This window comes from Cebus imitator, unplaced genomic scaffold (genome assembly GCF_001604975.1).
Source record: "Cebus imitator isolate Cc_AM_T3 unplaced genomic scaffold, Cebus_imitator-1.0 Scaffold89, whole genome shotgun sequence".
NCBI classification, from domain to species: Eukaryota; Metazoa; Chordata; class Mammalia; order Primates; family Cebidae; genus Cebus; species Cebus imitator.
In genome coordinates, this window is record NW_016107404.1 from 3,088,024 (window position 1) to 3,095,348 (window position 7,325).

General features: G+C 40.0%; 1 long non-coding RNA gene across 1 annotated transcript in view; it reads right to left on the reverse strand.

Moving 5' to 3' along the window:
- Positions 1–7,325, reverse strand: part of LOC108308925 — a 162,234-nt gene that overhangs the window by 78,146 nt on the left and 76,763 nt on the right. The gene's annotated exons all lie outside the window — the stretch shown is intronic.

Consider the following 7,325-nt stretch of genomic DNA (forward strand, 5'->3'; position numbering starts at 1 on the left):
GTAAAGCTCTCTCATTATTAGCTTCAGGATAAATCTGCCTCTACTCAGAAGCTCCATCCAATCCCCAACACAAGGTAACCTAAAATCACTCCAGCACAGGGGATTTTGGCTTTTAAAAAGAAGTTTCCTCAAGGTAGAAAATGTGAGTTTGGCAAAATCTAATTATAACTTCCTCCTGCCTTATTTGAGAATAGAAAGGTTCTGTCTCATCTATCAGACATACAGATTAACAGCATAATAGAAGAGACTCCCTAACAAAGGCACTCTAAGACAAGTTACAGGCCGAGCACGGTGGCTCACGCTTGTAATCCTAGCACTTTGGGAAGCTGAGGCAGGTGGATCACCTGAGGTCAGGAGTTCAAGACTAGCCTGACCAATATGATGAACTCTGTCTCTACTACACATACAAAATTTAGTCAGGCGTGGTGGCATGTGCCTGTAATCCCAGCTACTTGGGAGGCTGGGACGAGGGAATTGCTTGAACCCAGAAGGCATAGGTTGCAATGAGCTGAGATTGGGCCATTGCACTCCAGCCTGGGCAACAAGAGTGAAACTCCAACTCAAAAGAAAAGAAAAAAAGAAGAAGAGTTATAGATGTTACTCAGACTCTCTTATGGCCAATATTCAGCAGATATTTGATAAAAGAGATTCTTTGGGTTGAATATCTGTTACTTCAATCTGTCCTCTTAAGGAAAAATTGTGTTAAATGTCAGTGAACAGGTTCTTAGCTTCTGCTGGAGATTTTTTGCAAGGGTCTTGGGTGAGACTTTTCTTCTGTCTTCCATGTAAGTTTTTTTTCTTCTACTTCTCTCAATAAATATCCTTATTCATTCTAGTATTTGAGCTGCCCATCTACCATCTTTAGGAGTTTCTATCCCTATCCATATTCCTGTTGTGGAAATACAGAATATGCCTTCTGCAACTTGAATCTAGATGGAACCATTTTTTACTAGACCACAAATCCATGTAAGTTTGCCCTACTTTTCAGTTTTTCTTCCTTAAAAATTTTTTTTTTTGCTACTTATTGCCTTAATGCTTTTAATTCTGTGACTCAAGGATGTTTTTATTTATTATTTCCTACAGTCTATCTCTTCCATGCTATTTTTGATTCTCCCTGCAGGCTCTCCCTCTTTTTGCTGACATTTGCCCTGAAGCTGCACCTTTTATGTTTTTTTCTTTGGTTCTTTCTTCCAGTAGCTTTAATTCTTCATAATAATGGGAAGAGATGTGACCATTTAGCAACAGACCAACTTGTTCAAAGATACCTTGCTTTCTAGCCCCCTTACTCTCTTTTTTTCAGAGTTATTTCTTTCATTTCCTTTAAAGCATTCTTTTGGTCACTGATGTTCTATTTTGAGACAGATATAAACGCCACTTTGGAAGTTTTTTGAAAGCTTTTCCTGACCATACAACTACTTTTAAATGTGTGTTAATTGAGACTAGGCAAACGCAAAATAGCTGTTGAACAAGGGAGCAGAGCATTTCCAATGGAGCTAAGGTAGCCTGTAGGTAAACTCAGGACTCTGCTCTTGCTGGGAGGGTGTACATGCATGGCTACCAATTTGCCACTCAATAGCAAGCATCACTCCTATAATTAGGAGATGAAGATTATCTTTCAATGTTACAGGAATAAACTGTTCACAATGTATCTTTCTCTTCCATTTTCCACTGAAATAATTCACAGCCTATCTTCTATCTAAGATCCATAACAGACACTAGAAACAAGATCATTACATACAACTAAGAGTAAACTCTGTATTTGGTAAGGATTCCATGAAAGATGGTGATAGTCTGTGGTGTTTCTCATTGACAGTGGCAGGTGGTAGTCACGATGCAAAGCAGTGTTTAGTAGTGTTGGATCACTCATCTGTTAAGCATAAGTGAATTATGTCACTGATACTCAACTATACACTTATATTACATAATCAGAAATAAAAGGTTGTAATTACTTTCTTTCTACTTCACTTTGGCAAACTGAGATTTGCCAAAGTGGTGAATTGTTAAGAATTTTTGAGAATTTACCAGCAGTGAATTAGTTACACTTTTAGATAAGCCAATTGGTATTCTTCCGATGACTGATTTGAATTGTAATTCATCTTATACTCACATCCAATTACTTCTCATAGAAAGGGTTCAGAAAAGTTCCCAATACACCAAAGCAAAGTCTTGATTTCAGAAAATATGTCTACATTGTTAATTTTCTATTTTTTTCTTAATTGAATGGGGAAGAAAGTAAAGTTCAGGCATTCTATTAAAAAGTATCATGTTTCTTCAAGCTAGAATGACATTAGAATGAAGGTATTTTTAAAAGTCTTTGTCCACGTTAATATTTCCTCCCAAAGTTTGAAATACCATCTCAAACGTTAAGGGGAGAAAAAAAAAAAAAAAAAAAAAAAAAAAAAAAAAAAAAAAAAAAAAAAAAAGGAGAAAAAAAAAAAAAAAAAAAAAAAAAAAAAAACCTAGGGTAACTCTCCTCCTAGAGAGGCATACTGAGTTACCATAAAAGTGAGCTAGAGTCTAGACCAGGTTACATTTCTGGGATATAGTAAAGATTTAGTATGAACCAGTCAGAGGTTATGTCAGGAAGCTCTGAGGAATGAATTGCAATTTATTGGTAGCAGAGAAAATGGGATTCAGGTCACAGAATATACTATAGATTGGTTCAGAGGTCCACACTCTATTTAGTTCTGAATGACTACAGAAAAGCGAGGTAGAAAAATAAGAGAAAGAAAGGTGCATCAATAGGAGGTTTAGCTAGAGACACAGACCACTGAGAGGAGAAAGAAAAGGAGAACATAGGAAAGAAGAAGCTATACAGTTAATAAATACTAGCATAAACCTAGAGTACCATGGACTGATTCAGGTTCTTAGAATCCAAGTTTATCCCTGTTAGCTGTCCTCAGCTTTTCTGATTGCTTACTGTCTTGCACTCAGTTATTACTGTAGACAGAGAAAGGAGTTTTGATTTAACAAATCCATAATCTCTGGAACCCAGGCATAGGTGAAAGGACAGTGGAAACCAAACACAGGGCATTGCCTGTGCATTCAATACTGGACACTGACCATAGATGTGAGTGGGACAGAGGACTACAGGATTACTTCCTGTATTCACTATCCAGGAACACAACAAAATACTTCCCCCAAGAGTTTCTGACATGTGCTAAGACCACAATAAATTATGCCCTTCCTCCAGGCAAATCATAGCTTGGAAAAAATCAATTCTTAACACAATATGCTGAGATTAAATCAGTGACCTGAGAACCATAGTAATAATATGAATATTTCAGGTTTCTGCAGTGTTCCTAAATGGTGAGAGGAGATAATTATACCAAATTGAAGAAACACTTAAAAATAATTAGGACTGAACCAAGATAAAACTGTGAGGTATGGATCCTTAGACCATCTTTGCAACAATTCTGTTTCATTTTCCCTCGTGATGAAATCCCCCATTTCCAATACAGACCAGCTGAATATACTCTCCCCTTCTACATCATGGAAGACTTCTATTACCTCTAAGGTATAATTGGATGACAATCTAGTAAACATTATCCACTCTAGAGATATTTTTATTGCAATAAGGGCCAAGGCAGTTATCCTAAGAAGAATCATCAAATATGTATGTGGTTACCCTTCCTCTGTGATGATGGCAGACATAACAAAACATGGGCTTATTTCCCACTAATACCAGATCAAGCCACAGAATCTTCCTCAATATTGGTGTTCCAGATTGCCACAAATAACTGAACAAAGTAAGCCACTTAAAACTTATTTGCAATTCAGAATCTACGTCATAAAACTCTAACAGTAACATTTTAAATATCAGTCAAGATGCACACACAGAAAGAAAGTATGAAATATATGGAATGATGAAAAGGACTAAGGGAAGATAGTTTATATAACTGTAAATCTAGTTTTGCTATCAGATATGATATTGAAGGAAAATATTAAATAATTCAATAGTAAATGACAATTCCTGGTAAGAGTGTCATAGACCCAAATTGTCAATAACTACAAAATGCAAAGAGGTCACATTCAAGATTACAGGTGCAGATGGCTGAGCAAAGATTAAAGCACTGTTTGAAACGTTTTATTTAAACTTTTGTTGTTATAGTTGTTGTGGAATGGATGGCCATCATTTTCTGCACACTTGTTACAGAATGTGTTTCTACTCTTCAAGAAACAATGCAGAAATTGCAGATCCAAATTACTATATACCTTTCAAAGTAGCTGCCCTGACAGGATATACATTTATTCCAGCAGTACTGCCATTTCTTAAAACAGTTTTAGAACTCCTCCTGAAATTGCTTTCAGAGCCTGAAGCTAATTTCTTTGACTATCCTCAATAGTGGCAAATCTTCATCCTTTGACAGAGGATTTGATTTTTTAAAGCCTGCCAAAAGTCAAGACTAGTGAATAAAGTAGTTGGTTAAATTGGATTGTAATGTTTGGGTTTCAAAAAAGGTGAGCTACAAAGTTATGAGCCTGGTTTTCTCATGTAGCTCATAAACCACTTTAGAAGGCAATCACAAAAGGGAATTTTTAAAAGTGTATTTTAGTTTCTTCCTCTATAAAATAAATGGATACTACTAACTGATCTCTAAATTCCCTTGCAGCTTTATGATTGTTTCAGTAATTATTTTTTAAAAAACCCACAATCTCTATGTGATTGAAATTTCTTTTATCTTTAAAAAAAAAAAGCCATTCATCATACTAACATAATTCTGGCGTATTTTATGTTCTTCATTATCACTGGGATTCATTTTCTCTACTGTCAAATGAGGAAGGGTGTTGAATTGATAACCCTTCAGCTGTACAATGCTATGCTATATATTAGTAATCTATGATTTCACAACAAATTATTCCAAAATTAAGTGGCTTAAACAACATTTATTATTGTGGGTGATTTCTGCATTTCCAACTGAGGTACCTGGTTCATCTCACTGGGACTGGTTGGACAGTGGGTGCGCTCACAGAGGGTGAGCTGAAGCAGGATGAGGTGTCACTTCACCCAGGAAGTGCAAAGGGCTGGGGAACTCCCTCTCCCAGCCCAGGGAATCTGAGCCCTGCTTATCTGTGTTGTGTGCTTCAGATTTCTCATAGACTACCATCAAGGTGTCATCTGAGTTGCAGTAATTGCAATGTTCAGCTGTGGAAGAAGTTGCATCTGAGTTCACTACATGATTGTTGGCATGGTACCATTCTTTATGAGCCTCAGTCCTTGTTGGCTGTTGGCTGAAGGCTGCACTTAGTTCCTTTTTCACACAGGCCTCTTCGTAAGGCATCTTAAAAGCAAGCAAGCCAACAAGAAGAGAGAAAGAGAGAGGGAAAGAGAGTATAGTGAGGTAGGATAGGTAGTCAAGCAAGTGACCATGTTCTCAAGATACAGCAATCATGGTGACTGCATAATCAACACAAGTAACAGCATCTGCATTGTAATTGAGCTCATTGAAGCAAAGCTATCTTCAGGAGGGACTTTCTCTTTTAAAGAGCAAGCACATTTTTATTTTATGTATCCTTAAACTGAACGTTTGCTCATTTTAATAATAAAAAGCACACCGCTGGGTGGAGATTTAAGATACTAATGAATTTAAGGCAAGATGGCCAAATAGGAAGAGCTCCCATCTGTAGATCCCAGTGAGACTGATGCAGAAAGGAAGTGATTTCTGCATTTCCAACTGAGGTACCCAGTCATCTCACTGGGACTGGTTGGAGACTGGGTGCTGCCCATGGAGGTGAGCTGAAGCAAGTGGAGTGTCGCTTCACCCAGGAAGTGCAAGGGTAAGGGAACTCCCTCTCCTAGCCAAGGGAAGCCATTAGGGACTGTACTGTGCACTCTGGCCCAGATGCTGTTCTTTTCCCACGGTCTTCACAATCAGCATATCAGGTGATTCCTTCCAGTGCCTCCACCACCAGGGCCTGGGTTTTAAGCACAAAACTGGGTGGCCATTTGGGTAGACACCAAGCTAGCTGCTGGAGCTGTTTTTCCATACCCTAGTGGCACCTGGAACATCAGTGAGACAGAACTGTTCCTCCCCTGGAAAGGGTCTGAAGCCGAGGAGCCAAGGGGTCTGGCTTGGCGGGTCCCACCCCAAAAAGCCCAGCAAGCTAAGATCCACTGGTTTGAAATTCTCGCTGCTAGTACAGGTGCCAGAGCTTGACCTGGGATGCTCCAGCTTGGGGTTGGGGAGGGACATCCACCATCGCTGAGGCTTGAGTAGGCGGTTTTCCACTCACAGTGTAAACAAAGCCACTGGGAAGTTCAAACTTCAGGCCACTGCAGCCAGACTCCCTCTAATCTCAGGGCAGAGCATCTCTGAAAAAAAGGCAGCAGGCCCAGTCAGGGACTTATATATAAAACCCCCATCTCCCTGGGACAGAGCACCTGGGGGAGGGGGAAGTTGTGAGCGCGCCTTTGGCAGACTCAAACGTCCCTGCCTGACAGCTCTGAAGAGAGAAAAAGACCTCCCAGCACAGTGTTCAAGCTCTGATAAGGGTCTGACCGCCTCTTCAAGTGGGTCCCTGACCCCCACGTATGCTGACTAGAAGACACCTCCCAGTGAGGGCTGACAGACACCTCATACAAAAGAGCTCTGGCTGGCATTGGCAGGTGTCCCTCTGGGACAAAGCTTCCAGAGGAAGGAACAGGCAACAATCTTTGCTGTTTGCAGCCTCCAACAGTGATATCCAGGCAAACAGGGTCTGCAGTGAACCTCCAACAAATTTCAGCAGACCTGCAGCAGAGAGGCCTGACTGTAAGAAGGGAGACTAACAAACAGAAAGGAATAGTATTGACATCAACAAAAACAACGTCCTCTTAGAGACCCCAACCGAAGGTCACCAACCTCAAAGACCAAAGTTAGATAAATCCATGAAGATGGGGAGAAACCAGTGAAAAAAGGCTGAAAATTCCAAAAACCAGAATGCCTCTTCTCTTCCAAATTATCACAACTCCTCACAAGCAAAGGAACAAAGCTGGATGGAGAATGAGTTTGATGAATTAACAGAAGTAGGCTTCAGAAGGTGGGTAATAACAGACTCCTCCAAGCTAAAGGAGCATGTTCTAACCCAATGCAAGGAAGCTAAGAACCTTGAAAAATGATTGGATGAATTGGTAACAGAATAACCAGTTTAGAGAAGAACATAAATGACCTGGCCGGGCGCGGTGGCTCAAGCCTGTAATCCCAGCACTTTGGGAGGCCGAGGCGAGTGGATCACGAGGTCAAGAGGTCGAGACCATCCTGGTCAACATGGTGAAACCCCGTCTCTACTAAAAATACAAAAAATTAGCTGGGCATGGTGGCACGTGCCTGTAATCCCAGCTACTA